Below are 16,991 nucleotides of genomic sequence, written 5' to 3'. Positions count from 1 at the left end.
AGTAGTTGAGACTATATATATTTACCACAAAAGAACTATGTTATGCTGAAGTACATGTAGTTCATGTTCACTTTATATTATGACAGTTATATTTTTTTTTCTTGACTTAATCTCATATTTGGCTCATCATAGTTCCTAAGCACACTGGAGCCACCCAAACTATTGCTAGTATGAATCTACACAAAGTTTTTAGTCTGAGAAAGCTACTAAAATTATCAAGGGCTTCAGACATACTCAGAGTTAAGAACACTTGTTGTTAAAGCAAAAGACTGGAGTTTATTTCTCAGCTCTCATGACTTCCTTGAAATCCAGGGGATCTGAAATACTTTTCTGAACTCTGCCATAACATACACAAACACGCACACACACACACACACACACACACACACACACACACACACAGAGAGAGAGAGAGAGAGAGAGAGAGAGAGAGAGAGAGAGAGAGAGAGAGACAGACAGACAGAGAGAGAGACAGAGAGAGAGAGAGAAATTAAAAATTTAAAAAATCTTTAAAATAACAGTGATTGCCAGGTGGTGGTGACACATGCCTTTAATCCCAGCACTTGGGAGGCAGAGGCAGGAGAATCCCTTTGAGTTCGAGGCCAGCCTGGTCTACAAAGTGAGTCCAGGACAGTCAAGGCTACAAAGAGAAACCCTGTCTTGAAAAATCAAAATAAATAAATAAGTAAGTAACAGTGATCAAGTACCACAAAAGTACAAAAAACAAACAAACAAACAAAACAAAAAACAATGACCATAGCTTGTCATTCAGATACTCTAACTCACTATAGCTATAGTTTTGAAGAACAAGCTCATACCGATAAGAGCTGTATAGCTGTAAAAGGATTTACTTCACTGAACAAAATGATACTAACAAATATTATGTAAGAAACAGTACCAAACCGAAATTACTAATGAATAGATTGAAGACCAGACAAAAGTGTGTTTCTTTCAACATCAGGACAAAACAAAGTTTTGACAAAAATAAAGTTTATTTTTGATGTTGAAATAAAACCATAGAATTTGTTATGTTGAAGTTATTGCTAGCTATGAGTGGCTCAATCGATTTAGTAATTGTTGTTCATTATACAATGTGAAAAGAAGTGGTGAACTTAGAATACCCAGTGTCAGAAATGTTATAAAAGTTTATTGCTGAGTCACAATAATTCAAGAGCAAATTTTCAAATATGTATGAAGCCTTCCTATTCTGAGAATGCAGGTTTGAAAGAATATTACACAGAAAAATGGCTGATTCAGCTCTAAGTTTCGATGTTGTTTCTTTGGCATAAGTTAAATCTTGCATAAGGGACAGTGTCCAAATCTTCATGTAGAAACCATTTGTTATCTCATATAGTGAATACCCCAGGGCTTCAAACACATCAACAAGCATACACTGCTAGTATACTATAAAAGCGACAAGAAGACATAGATGTCTTTGACTATCTTCCAAGATGTCCTATTGAATTGGTTTACCAGCATAACATATAAGCATCATGTGAAGAATAATTTGCCCTTTTAGATCTTGCTTGTTATGGGCAGTGCTCATATATAACATTGAATTTATCCCTATGAATACTATCTTTTGCTACTCATTGACCACTTGATCAGAAAGGGAACAAATAAAACAATTAAAGACTCTCTATAATTCAGTGAAAATGAAGGCACAACATATCCAAACTTATGGGACACAATGAAAGCAGTGTTAAGAGAACAGTTCCTAGCACCAAGTGCTTTCATAAAGAACTCGGAGATATCTCATACAAGCAATATAAAAGTACACCTGAAAGCTCTAGAACAGAAAGAAACAAGCACACCCAAGAGGAGTAGGTGTCAGGACATCTTCATATTTAAAGCTGAGATCAATAAAGTTGAAATAAATAGGAAAATGAAAGGACTCAACAAAACCAAGAGATATCTACATTTTCTTTGAGAAAATCAACAAGATAAACAAACCCATAGCCAAACTAACTAAAAAATAGGAAGAGTATCCAAATTAACGAATTAGAAATGAAAAGAAAGGCATAACAACATATACTAAGGAAATTCAAAGAATCAAAAACCTATATACCACAAAATTAGGAAATCTAAATAAAATGGATGGGTTTCTTGATAAATACCACTTACCACTGTTAGATAAAGATCAGGTAAAAATTAAACAGACCTATAACTCCTAAAGGAATAGAAATAGTTATTAAAAGTCTCCCACCCAAAAAAAGACCAAGGCAAGATGGTTTCAGCATAGAATTCTACAAGACTTTCAAAGAAGAGCTAATACCAATATTCCTCAAACTATTATACAAAATAGAAACAGAAGGAACAGTAACAAACTCATTCTATGAGACTACAGTTACCCTGATACGTAAACCAACCAAAAATGCAACAATGAAAGAGAAGTTCAGTCCAATTTCCCTTATGAACATTGGTGCAAAAATACTCAATGAAATACGAATGGAACCCAGAAACACTTCAAAGACACCATCCACTTTGATCAAGTAGGCTTCATACCAGGGATACAAGGATGGTACAACATTCAAAAATCCATGAATGTAATCTGCCATATAAACACACTGAAAAAAAAAATCGCATGATCTTCTCATTAGATGCAGAAAAGGCCTTTGACAAAATGCAACACCCCTTCACGATAAAAGTATTGGATAAATCAGAATGCAAGGCCTTACCTAAACATAATAAAGGCTATATACAGCAAGCTTATAGACCACATCAAATTAAATAGAGAAAAACTCAAAGAAATTCCACTGAAGTAAGGCACAAAAAAAGACTGGCCTTTCTTTCAGTATCTCTTCAATATAGTCCTTAATGTATTATGTAGAGAAATAAGACAAAGGAGATCATGTGGATATAAATTAGATAGGAAGAAGTCAAAGTATCTCTATTGGCAGATGATATGATAGTGTGCATAAGTGACAAAAAATTCTATGAGGGAACTCCTACCCCTGATAAACTTCTTCACCAAAGTGGCTGGATATAAATTAACTTTTGAAAATCAGTAGTCTTCCTCTATAAAAGCCATACAGTGGCTAAGAAAGAAATTAGGGAAACGACACACTTCACAATAGCCATGAATAAGATAAAGTACCTTGATGTAACTCTAACTAAGTAAGGGAAAGACATTTACAACAAGAACTTCACGTCTCTGAAGAAAGAAGTTGAAGAAGATATCAGAAATGATGGAAAGATCTCCCATGCTCCCATACTAGGTTGGATTAACATAATAAAAATGGCCATCTTACCAAAAACAATCTATCTAATCAATGCAGTCGCCATCAAAATACCGACATAATTCTTTACAGACCTTGAAAGAACAATTCCCAAGTTCATATAGGGAAAAACCCAACATAGCTAAAATACTCTTTTACAACAAAAGAAATTCTGGAGATATCTCCATAACTGATGTCACGCTGTACTAGAGAACAACAATAATAAAAACGGAACGGTACCGGCATAGAAACAGACTGGTGGATCAATGGAATCAAATTGGAAACACAGAAATAAAAACGCACACCCACAGACACTTGATTTTTGACAAAGAAACCAAAACATACAATGGAAAAATGAAAGTGTCTTTAACAAATCTTGCTGGGTTATCTGAATGTCTGCATGGAGAAGAATGCAAATAGATCCATATTTATCACCTTTCATGAAACTAAAGTCCAAGTGGATTAAGCACCTTAACATAAAACCAGAAAATTGGGAATAGCTTTAATTCAAGACCCAACTATCCTACTCCTGAGCCTATACGCAAAAGTTACCTCATCATACAACAGGGACATCTGCTCAGCTGTGTTCACAGTAACTTTATTTGTAATAGCCAGAAACTGGAACAACCCAGATATTCCTCAACTTAATGGATAAAGAAACTGTGGTACATTTACACAATGGAATACTACTCAGCTATTAAAAACAAGGAAATTATGAATTTTTCAGGCAAATGGGTAGAACTAGAAATCATCTTCCTGAGCGAAGTAACCCACACCTAGAAAGATAAACATGGTATATACTCATTTATAAGCCTATATAAGCCGCACAGTACTGGATAACCCTACTATGGTTCACTGACCCAAAGAAGCTAAGTAACAAGGAGTGTTCAAGTGAGGATTCATGAGAAGGGGAAACAGAATAAATAGTGGAAGTTCATGAAGAGAAGGAGCAGGATATGAGAGGGAGTGCTGAAAGAAATGAGGTTGGGGATCTGATGTGGGGAGAGCAGTTGAGGATGGGGGCAGAAGGGCAGGGGCTTGCAAAGAGAAGAGAAACCATGGCCTAGGGCATCTCAAAGTCAGGCTGGAGATCTACCACTGAGTAAGCTCATGGGAGAATATGGGATAACTCTAACTGAGACCCCTGCTAATGGCAGACATGGAGACTTAAGAGGCCACCCTGTAACCAGACAGGACTCCTAGTGTGAAACACCAAACCTACCAAATTTACCCTGCCTTCAAAATGTGAAGGGATAAAGAAAGAGCAGAGATTGAGAAATTTTCCAATTAAACTTGCCACAATATGCAAGAGAATCAACTCTTGACACTGTTAAAAACAACTGCTTTACTTGCAGGTGGGAGCCTAGCATCACTGTCCTATAAAAGTCTGTATCCAGCAAGGGATCAAAACAGATGCTGAGACTCACAACCAAGCATTGGATGGAGTGCAGAGAGCCTTGTGAAAAAGTGGAAGAATAGAAGGAACAGGAGGGAACAGGAGCTCCACAAGAATTTCAACAGAGCCAACTAACCTGGCCCCGAGGGGTTGCAGAGACTTGAACACCAACCAAGGACCATGTATAGACTGGACCTAGGCTCTCTACACTTATGTACCAGATAGGCAGCTGGGTCTTTTTTTGGGCCCCATAGTAAGGGAATCAGGAGTTGTTTCTGACAATGAATTACTTGTATGTTTTTGATCACTTGCTCCTGGTAAAGCTCCTTTGTGGATGTGCTCAGTCCTGATGCTACTTGAAGTGCTGGGATGGGTAGATGGGGGCAGGGAGGCTCCCCTCTTGTAAGGGGTAGATGAGGAAGGACATGGGGAAGAGAGAGGGAGGGTGGGACCTGGTGTAGAGGAGGTAGGGGGCTACAATTGGGATGTAAAGTGAATAAACAAACAAGGGTTAGAGCCTGGCAGTGGTTGTGAAGGTCTTTAATCCCAGAGTTCAGTACCAGCCTCGTCTACTGAGCAAGTTGCAGGAAAGCCAAAGCTACACATAGAAACCCTGTCTCAAAAAAATCAAAATAAAAAACAAACAAACAAAAAACCAAACCAAACAACAACAAAACCAAAAAAAAAAAAAAAAAACCCCCAAAAAATAAACTAAACCAAACCAAACCAACCATAGAGAGATGGTTGATTATCCTGTCCAGTGCCTCACTACTGCCTATAACTCCAGCTTCAAGGAATTTGATAGTTTCTTCTAGCCTTTGTGGGCACCTGCATTCATATACACATAATCACACACACACACACACACACACACACACACACACACACACACACACACACACAAACTCAATGAAAAAAACTTAAAGGAGTAAAGCAAACAACTGAGGAAGAAAACATACTTAAAGCCTAATGGCCAAATTTATTGTAATTGCTTTGAAAGTGTCTCGAAAAAACAAAGGACAACATCAATAATAGTGACAAACTAAAGCACGAGATGAATCAGGTTTGGAAATTTATGTACTATACATTATAATAGATATCAGCTTTTATATGGTAGCTACTTGAAATGATTGAGAGCCTCTGGGAACAGTTTTTCTCTATCCCAGATGATCTTTACATCTACAAGCAATAGAGAACAAGACATTTAAATCATATTTAATGTTTTTAAAAAGAGAAATCTGGAGGTAGTTGGAACTAGGATTAATTCAACCAAATGATGTCAGGACACTGAGTGGGCTTCGCTGGAATTAATTTTGCTTTTCCCTTGTGGTCACTAAGTAGCTGAAATAGCTCCAAACATTATGTCCTTATACGAGAATGTTCAAAGCAGGAAGGAACACAGAAAAATAAATGCCTGCATTTTGTTAAAGCTGAAATATGCTCCATAACAGGAGATGACTCATGATAGATCTAAGCTTTCTGAGAGATGCAAGATCAGATAAAAGCTTTTCCAGAAGTTCCCAGCAGACTTTTCATATTTATTGGTCAAAATTACATCACAGGTATCACATTAGTCTAATCACTGAAAAAGAGGAACTGAATTTCTGCAACTTTCTTATGACTATCATGACTTTTCTCCGATGTCTATTTTTTAGAAAAATTATAAACATAGTAAAAAGAGAATTAAATGACCATGGAATTAGTCAAAAGATACCATGAGCCACTCGCTCTAAATTTGAGTTTAATAATGAATGTGCAACATAATCTAATTTATTGCATTCTTTTGTTCCTTCTGTTCTTTTCTTGACTTTTTGTTAACTTCTGTCTCTCCATCTCTCCAGCCTATCTTTTCATATGTGTATATATGTATAATTCACTTGTTAAACAACCTTAAGAAGGACTGTTGAATACAAACTCAGTAGAAGAATCTAAATCTTTCCTTTGGAGTCTGGCTCATTTCTATGTGATTTTGTATACCAGATATACTTCACATTGTGAAAATTCAACTAGAACCATCTCTTCAAATGAAGGATTTTGGGTGGTAGTAGCAAATTGGAATAAATCATGAATCAAATACAGACAGATGGAGTTATTCTTCATATTCATGGAGCTCCATTCTCATTTTATTCTCACCAAATATTAGGTGAGTGGCTAACAAGACATGACTTAGTGATAATTTTAATGGTGAAAAAGCAGTACGATTTAGGTTTACTATAGGTATCGAGTTACAATTGGAGTCTTGATAAATCATTTGGCTATCAATCTGGTTGTAAATTCTTTTCTCCTTTTAAAGAGCTTTTGTTCTCAGAAGGCTTAGATTTTAAATGCCCAGACAATATAAGTGTAGAAAACACCCAAAATCAACACATATGTTTAGAAGAAATGCTTTCCCTACATTGGGAAGCTAGGGAACGATGAAAGAGAAGAGTTTACATTACACTTTTATGGTTTATTCATGAAGAGTTCATAGTCCACAGAGGAAGAGTTCATAGTCCACACCTCTGAGACAGGTAGAGATATTCTACTTCTATACCATAACCTCATTTATTCAAGATATAAATGTGGATTCCTATAACATTTCTGGCCTTTTCAAGTGTTGAATTAGTTTTGATGACATTGTAATGAGATACTTTCCCTTTAGGTTAGAAAAATCTTACCATTCGCACTGATTTTTGCATTAACTTGCAAGGCAAATTTTGTGAGTGCCAAAACACTAAATTTAGCTTAACATTTACATTTAAATTCATTGAGCCAGATTTTCTTTTGGTTGATTTAATTGCAGATCCTTAGGCAGCTGTCATTTTGAGAGTAATAATTTTGACATTTAATTCATCAACCATGAGAGATAGAAGGACCCCCAGAGATCTCCTAGTTAAATTACTATGTTTTTCAGGTGAGAATAAAAGGACTGAGGCCAAAAGAGGTTAAATGAGGTGCCTACTGTCATACAGGTAGTTAGTGGCAAGATCAGGAACTATAAAATAGCATGTTTGCTTTCATCATCCATATTTTTATGTTACACAGTGATACTTCATTTGCAATAAATTTTACCCATAGTGCTGAATAAATTGATGTCATGTAACCTTGTAAGAGTTTGAAGTTCTTACCTCTTATTGAATATCAAAATTAAATCCCTCCACTTTGGCCCTCAGGAGTCCCAGAGGAAAAGATTGTAAATATAAACATTGGGGAAAAGACAGAATGGGGTTCAATCTAGTACTCTGCAAGTACTTACTGTAAGTATGAACAGGTGGCTTAGCTTTTCTGAAATGTAGTTTTCTTATGTGGAAAATGGGAGTAAAGTTAAATCTTCAAGATTTTTGGAAATGAAGCTACATAGAATACTTGGAATTTGGAAAATTTCTAAGAGATATTACTTTATCTTTTTGATCTTGTTTTAGTGTTTGTGACAAATGAACATAAAGAAGCAAATGCACTTGATCTTAACCAACAGATGACTAGGAATAGCGAGAGTTATCTTTACTGACATAAGAAATGATAATAAGAAATGTAAACAATTAGGTTTATTTCCCATGTGTTTGGTTAGTTTAAATTTTAGCTATCTTGAATGTCATGTTTTCTGTATTTTCTAGTTGTATTTTTCTCTCTTTTTAAAAATTGAAAAGAAAAAGAGTGTGAGATATTTTAGGAGAAAAAATTGGGTTACAAAGTAGGTATTGAAGAGAAATTAAAGAGAAATAAATAATTGCAGAAAGAACAAATTACAAGTGGTATTTCACAGGTGGTTACAGCCAGATGTTGTAGAAAATACAAAAGAAGTATCCAGTGTAGGTTTCCCTTCCATGAATTTTCACTCACACATATGCATACACATGCATTTATATTTATCATGTATATTATATATACATAAATATATAGCTTGTATTGTCTGAGTTGAAACTGTTAGCTAAGGTACCTATAAATATATCAGCTCAAAAAAGATTAAGATCAGCAGTGATATGAAGTCAAAAGAGAATAAGAATAATGTGTGCTGGATTCAGCATAGGCGGTTTAATTAGAGAGGAGGAAAGTGTACTAGGTGTTGAAAGATGTATAGAATTTGAAGAGGCCGTGAGGAGGAGGAAGTGCATTTCAGGGGGAGGCAGCAGCATAAGTAACATCATGGAGAAAAGAATTTATAGTGTACATTGGCAGCAGTGAGGAAAGGAGTGGGAGAGAAGTAGGATGAGTATAAATTATTAATGGAGATGCAAGATTTCCAGTGACTTTACCTGTGGAAACATGAATACAATCTAATGTAATCAATATTATTAGAGTAATAAGAAAGACAAGGATTAATATAGTCTAACTAAAAAAAATTATAAGGCAGTTTGTCAGGACCCTTCCTGATCTATAATTAATTTTAGTACTCTAGCATAAACAATAAGGAGAGTCAAGATTGCATAAATTAATTGTGTAGAGCAAAGGACACACTTGAGTACTGTGGATTCCAAAATTTATAATGCAATTCAATGATCCTTTTTTAAGTGTAAATGGATAAATTATACCATTCAGATTGTCACTGAGACGTAGGTTCTGGCCCAGCCTGAGAAATATCTAATTTCTGAAGTTGAAGGCCATATCGACTACCTACAATATAGATTGCAAGGCTTTTCAAGCTGGTATAGAATGTGGTAAAGACTCATTTCTGTAGTAGAGAGTTTAGGGATACAAACAAGTGGTTTCATGATTAATATTAACTGAATCTACTGTCAACAGAAATGCTGCACAGTGGTATTAACTCTGAGCACTCCTTAAGCTGACTATTCCTACTACTGGAGCTAAGCTAGTATGTGTTTCCCCATAATCTGCTCTCCTCTTACATGGAGAGAGTAAAATGTGCCACTTTAATATTTTGAAGATAAAGCATAAATTCAAGAACTATGATTTTAATTTGCTAAACATCAGTGATCTAGAAATCTCTACATTTTTGAGAGATAATTACTGAAATTGTATATTTCTTTCTTTCATCTGTCCTGCTTTAATCATTTTCATACTTGTTCTAGCAAGTACTTACTGAACATATGTAATAATTCCATAGCTAAGCCAGACTTCATCTCTTTAGCATGTTGTCCCTTCAGCATTGGATTGCAAGTGTCCTAGCTTTATTATATTCACTACATGTTTTGAACCTATTTGTCAAGACATGTATGATGAGCTCTAGTCATTCTGACATTAACCAGTTTTAATTGCTCTGTTTGTGTTAATGATAATATCATCATTTCCCAACACATGTAGAGCATATAAAATGTCTCAAAGTATTAAGTTCTTTATGACTTATGAAATTTAATCTTCACAAAACCCTGGGCTGTGTACTGATACTGTCCCCTCACATTTTCCCCTTTTTCCAGTAAGGCAAGTGATTCATAGAAAAAGAAAGAACCTTTCTTTTATGAATGAATAGTCTCACAGGACTCACAGCCTGGATTCTTCTCTAAGAAGTCTTATTTTAGAGAATATATGTATAACAAATGAAGTGTAATAACAGGCAAGTTAAGGGGAGATATAGGTATTCCATTACCTCATAGCTAGATTACAGCAATAAACTTTGGAGGTGAGTAAGCCGGAGGCATACTAGTAATAGCATATATTATGGTTTTAGTTCTACTTCCATGAGTTCCTGAAACGGTTTACATTGTAATAATTAAGAAAAATATGCACTGAAAATTTGTGCAATCTAATTATGAGTGACTGAAGAAGAAAGAATCTAATAGATGATGGAAGACCCCAGTCTTCACTCTGCCTATATGAGAATGCACTAGGCAAATAGAATTTGTTCAAAACAACTGCATTATACATTTTATTCCTGTAGGGCATTATATATTTTATTCCTGTAGGGAATTATATATTTTATTCCTGTATTGAATAGTTGTTAAAATTCAACCTTTGGTGAATCAATAACACTGACTGACCTGCAGCTTGGCGTAACAAATTTTGCCAAATAAAGTACAGCTACATAAAGACACCAGAAGTGCAGAAGTACTCTCCTGGGACTCCTAATAAAGACTGTCAAATGGGAACAACTTTGGGAAGAAGATATTTGCATGTATATAAAGGCATAGCCTAGGACAAAAACAAAAAACAAAACAAGACAAAACCAAAACAAAACAAAAACAACAGTAAAACTAAAGGCTTTTTTTTTTATTATTCAGCAGAGGTTCTGTTTATAAATATCTTCATAGAACCCAGGCATGCTGTAATATTCTTGTCATTCCACTGCTGAGGAGGGCCAAAGAGGCAGATCTGGGCTTGCTGGTCAACCAGTCTAGATTACTTAGTGAGCCCTAGGTTCCAATGAGAGACTCTATCTCAAAAAACAATGTTAATGGCTCCTGAGAAGCAAAACCTTAAGTTGATCTCTGATTGCCAATAAAAGTGCAAACATAACACACACAGCACAGATACACAGACACACATGCACATGTATACACATACATAAATAAAATGCAAAACTAGCTTGACAAGCTATACTTAAATTTATGGGTGACTTGTATACAGGCATTATGTTATGTGCTTCAATTCTATACACAATTTATTCTTAGTGTCCATATAACTTGTAGCCTAAGTATCTATATCCAAATACACTGAGAAATACACATGAAATATTATAGTTATATGCAGGTAGTGGGATATGGAGGATATTTATTTTAATCTATTTTCTGCATTGTATCTCACCAAATTTTCATTTACACATAATGACTTTGTTACAATATAATCAGGAAAAATTTCAAGTGTACAAAAATCCCTTTAAATTTCTTATTTATGCATAAGCGGTACATATTTGCATCCAGGACTTTCTGACTTCAAAGCTTTTGGTCTTTCTATTGAATTATAATCCTAAAATACTGGCAAATTCATAAATCATTATTTGAGCAGAGGTTAACAAAATCTTGCACATGCTATTAAGCATCATTATCAAAATATTACCTTAGCAACACTTTCCATTTCTTGAAGGTTTTTAGTCATTTGGAAAAGCCCTTTCTTCAGTGATCTCAGGAAAAAAACACTAGATAGAAATGTTTGTAAGGGGAGAAATGTGTGAGGAAAATTCAGAAGTGTGGGAATACTTAGCTCTAACAATAAGCCACAACAAGGAATCCCAATTAATAGGAAGATATTATGAATGGATAAAGCATAGGAGAAGATGAATGTACTGAAACAAAATGATACATTTTGAGTTTATATGCTGCTGAATTTAAAATTTTGTTGCGATGTGTGTTGTTATTTCAAGTGGTATGAGAAAGTCACTACCTGGTTGTGTGCAACTTTGAAATACTGTCAACAGTCCATATCACATCCACAGTACATTTCAACAGTTGAAGCTTTAGTACTCTTCCTGAATATGTCATTCTCTTCAGTAAATGGTCATTCAAAAGTGGTAATATTAGCATAAACAGAAGTGACAGCAAAAGTGTTTTAATTACCATCTTCTATTGGGTCAAATATCCTACATAACACATATGCAGACATTTCAGTCCTGACCTACACTTTACATAAGAAAACAGATCTTGTTATCATTTTCTGCTTGCTTTCAGCTGTTCTTCAAAATCACCATAGAAATGAATGAGCAGTCAAAACAAAATGCAGACTAAAATGGTTAACAATTCAGAAAAGACATCTGAAAACAGAATAGTGCAAACTCTAGTTTATTTTAAATTGTAGTTTAAGAAAATAGCTACAATCAGGGTACAATTATACTTAAAAGAATTTAATTCTGAAAGAGAACAAGGGTTAGGCAAAATGTACAAAGTATTTATCAAATTTCTCTTGAGCAGTTCAGATCTCCAGATGAAATTCATTGTCTCAACAATTATCATTCCTACATATAAAATATTCTGAACTCAGACGCAGGAATACTGAACACATTGGCTTTGAACACTGATCACCCTCTTATTCCACAACCATTTAGCATGTTTGTTGTTTTTTCTGGCATTTTAAAAAGCAGATGATTTACATTTAGAAAATTATTGCTTTTGATGTCTAAACTTTGGGTTAAGGAGGATACTGTGACCATTGTACCAGTAGGTATACTGAGGCAAACAATATTTAAGTGAATAAAGTATTTGTTTAAAAGGGGTTATATGAGTTTCAGATATGTATTACTCTGAATATCAAAAAACCATTTTATTTTGTCTTACAAATTTGTGATAGTCAAGATTATGTGTGACCAAAATTTAAAAGAATATACATAAATATATTGAGTGATAAATGTATGGATATCTGACATTTTGTTTTTATATAAAAGCAAAATATTCCAATATATTTGTTTAAAAGCACAAATAACATTCTGGCTCCTCTGTTTAGGAAGGTAGACAAATAATTTTCTAAGGAGAAGGCAGGGCACTTCATATCGTGGTCACTACCCTAAGGTTTGGAGAAAAGGTTTCCTTTCTTTTTTCTTTTTAATTGATTGACTGATTTTACTTTACATTCTGATATCAGTTTCCCTTCCCTCCTCTCCTTCCAGTCCCTCCTCCTTCCATTGTCCAGTCCTCCCCTTCTCCTCAGAGAATTGGAGGCCTCTCATGGCTTTCAACCTACCCTTGCATATTAAGTTGCAGTAGGACAAGGATAGTCTTTTATTTTGGCTAGACAAGACAGCCCAGTAATGGGAAAGGAATCCAAAAGCAGTCAACAGAGTCAGAGTTGGCCTCTGCTCTTGCTGTTAGGAGTCCCACATGAATACCAAGCTATACAATTTTTACATATGTGCAGAGGTCCTACCTCTGTCCCATGCTCTCTCTTTGGTGGTTCAGTCTCTGTGTGTCCCTACGGGCACAGGTTAGTTGATTCTATAAGTTGTCTTGTAGCATCTTTGACCTCTCTGTCTTCTTCAATCTCCCTCCTCCCCTTACTCAGGATGATCTTTTTGATTTCCATACTTTTGTCTATACATTTCATGATTTCCTTGTGTTTAATAGCTGAGTAACAATGCATTGTGTAAATGTACCACATTTTTAAAAAGTACATTTCTCTGATAAGGGATATCTATTTTCTTTCCAGATCTTGCCTGCTATGAACATCGGTGAGCAAATGTCCTTGTACTATGGTGGTGCATCTTTTGGGTATATGCCCAGGAGTGGTCTAGCTGGGTCTTGATGCAGAACTATTTCTAATTTTCTGAGAAATAGTCAGGTTGATTTCCAAAGTGGTTGTACAAGTTTGCACTCCCACCAGCAATAGAGGATTGTTCCCCTTGCTCCACATTGTCTCTAGCATGTGCTGTCACTTGAATTTTTTATTTTAGCCATTCTAACTGGTATAAGATAGAATCTCAAAGTCATTTTGATTTGCATTTCACAGAAAACTAAAGATGTTGAGTATTTTTTAAGTGGTTCTCAGCCATTAGTATTCCTTAGTTGAAAATTCTCTGCTTAAAACTGCACTCCATTTTAAAATTGGGTTACTTGGTTTGTTGACGTCTAATTTCTTGTAGTCTTTATATGTTGTGGACATCAGGAAACTTTTGGATATAGGGTTGGTAAAGATTTTTTTTTATTCTGTAGGCTGACATTTTGTCCTATTGATGGTGGCCTTTGCTTTACAGAAGCTTTTCAGTTTCATAAGGTTTCGTTTATTAACTGCTGACGTTAGTCCCTGAGCTGTTGGTGTTCTTATCAGGAAGTTGTCTCCTGTGCCACTACATTCAAGACTGCTCTCCACTCTCTTCTAGTGTATTTAGTTTATCCTATTTTATGTTGAGGTCTGATCCACTTGTTCTTGAATTTTGTGCAGGGTGATAGGTATGGATTTATTTTTTTCTTCTGTATAGACATCAAGTTTGATCAGCATCATTTGTTGAAAAGACTTTCTTTTTTCCATTGCATAGTTTTGGCTTCTTTGTAAAAAAAAAAAAAAAAACAAAAACAACAACAACAACAAAAAAAACAGCAAGTGTCCATAGGTGTATGGGTTTATTTCTGAGTCTTCATTTTTATTACACTGATCAATATGTCTGTTTTTATGCCAATACTATGCATTTTTATTAATATTGCTCTTTAGTACAGCTTCAGATCAGAGATGATGACACCTCTAGAAGTTCTTTTATAATGCAGAATTGCTTTTTAATCTCTCCTGGGATTTTTGGTTTTACCATATGAAGTTAAGAACTGTTCTTTCAAAGTATGGAATTGTTTATTTCCTGTGATTTCTTGGGTCTAGTTAACCTCCTTGTGTTGGAATTTTTCTTATAGAATCTTCTGTAGGGCTAGAATTGTGGATAGATATTGTTTAAATTTCTTTTTGTCATTGAAGACATTGTTTTCTCCCTTTAAGGTGACTGAAAGTTTTTTTTAGCTATAGTAGTCTGGGCTGGGTTCTGTGGTCTTTTGGAGACTTCATGACATCTGTCCAGGCCATTATGGCTTTTAGTGTCTCTGTTAAGAATCCAGGTATATTTTATCTTAGGATAATTTCCCTCCTGTTGAGTATCAGGGAAATAACTATGTTGAATCTTCAGATTTGGATTCCCAATTTTACCACTAGCCCCAAATAACTTTGCTACTACTGTATTGTGGGCCTGATAAATAAATCCCTGTTTTCATGAATTTATCATCTACCAAAAAAGAAAGAAAATAAATGTGCTAGTTGGACATGGTGAGTACTTGGATGAACATAAATGCCATTATTATGGACAAGTACTTGTAGCATTGCAAACAAGTTATAGAGAGAACAAAAAAGTCTTAGGGGTGGATGCAATTATGTATGTAGCCCACTGCATGACAAAAATGTAAGTCAAATAATAGAAAGACAGGCTATGCAAATACATAAAAACTTATTTTCTGTAAATTGGTTAGAATTAGATTTCATTCAACTTTCATTCGAAGGCAATAGAAAGTTCTCAGGAATGTTTTTTTGTGATAGTTAATATTATTAATTTGATGGGATATAGAATAACCTAGGAATCAATTCCATGTGCATTCCTGTGAGGAATTATTCATATTAGATTGGCCTCTGTCATGCCTACAAGGAATTATTTTGACTGGGTTAGTTGAAGTAGAAAGCCTCACACTGGGGTCTGTCATGCTTACAAGGATTGATTGGTTAGTTATTGGATTGGGTTAGTTGAAATGAGAAGACCTACACATGGCCTCTGTCATGCCTGCAAATATTTATTTTGATTGGTTAGTTGAAGTATAAGACCAGTAGTCCTGAATGCATAAGGTGGATAAAACTGGAGCAGCACCAGTTTCCATTGTTCTCTATTTCCTGACTGTAGATACAATGTGATCAGCTCCTAGCTTCCGCTATCAGGATGGGTGTTCCTCAAATTGTGAGCCAAAAGTAGCACTTTCCCTCTTAAATCATTTTAGTTAGTGAATTTTATCAGAGCAACAGTAAAAGTAATGAAGATGATTTGATTGGTGTACTTCAGGAATATTACTCAGGCTAGTTTTTGAGAATGTAAATAAAAGAAAATAAAGCATGAATACTGAATGTTATGTGTATTGAGCCACAGCATTCTGGAGGAGAAGTGATTGTCACCTGGATCAGGATTATAGAGCTTGGAGCACACAGGAGTGGTAAAAGTTTGAAGAGGTATTGGATTAAGTTTTGAAATTTTTCTGATGGATTTTATTTGGTGATGAGAGAAAACAATGAAAGGCAACATCCAAATATTTGGCTTGAATAGATAAATAGATGTTGATAAAATTGATCTATACAGAGTATTAAGCAAAGACTTATTTTGCCTTTGTTTTTGACATATGCTTGAGATATGAACATCTGTATAGAGATACAAAAATTGTATGTATATTTGTTTCTGCACTTTAAGAGAGTGGTCATAGATGGGATTATCAATAAATATTAGAGAAATTTGTATTGAAGTTATATAAATTCTAGCAAGGCTATAAAACCCCATGATACAAGTTTTTAGGCTTTTTAGGAGATAAATAAAACCTTGTTTGAATAAACTCAAATTTGAGCTGCCTGATTCACCTTAATTAAGGGAGCACAAAGTTACCAAATGTTGTCTTTTTGAAAAGTTGAATATAAATATTTTATAAATGAGGTCTCTTCCTACAGTTGATATAAATAATAAATAAGATAAAATAAAGTAAGTATACTCACTATTTGATGTTGGGTAGTGAATTTATCTGACCCTTTTGGCCGTTAGATGTTTCTGTATAATATTTCCTTTAAACATAGGCTAGAATGGGTCCTACTCTATACCCCAAAGCCTCAAAGTACTAGGAATTTTGGACTAAAATTTACATTTTTAATGTAGCTTTCAAGTAATGAAGGTAGTTAGGGAGAAAGAGAAACCTTTTAAGTAGAATACACCAAGATTTACAATCTCAGTCACCTTGAATGTGTTCCTTAAATTTGTCAAATATCTTTCTCTGGGTATTAGCTACATCTGTAATTATTAACATTAG

Source organism: Acomys russatus, chromosome X (genome assembly GCF_903995435.1).
Source record: "Acomys russatus chromosome X, mAcoRus1.1, whole genome shotgun sequence".
In the NCBI taxonomy this organism is placed as follows: Eukaryota; Metazoa; Chordata; class Mammalia; order Rodentia; family Muridae; genus Acomys; species Acomys russatus.
The sequence above is the reverse complement of the archived record's forward strand: the minus strand, read 5'-3'. Positions refer to the sequence as shown.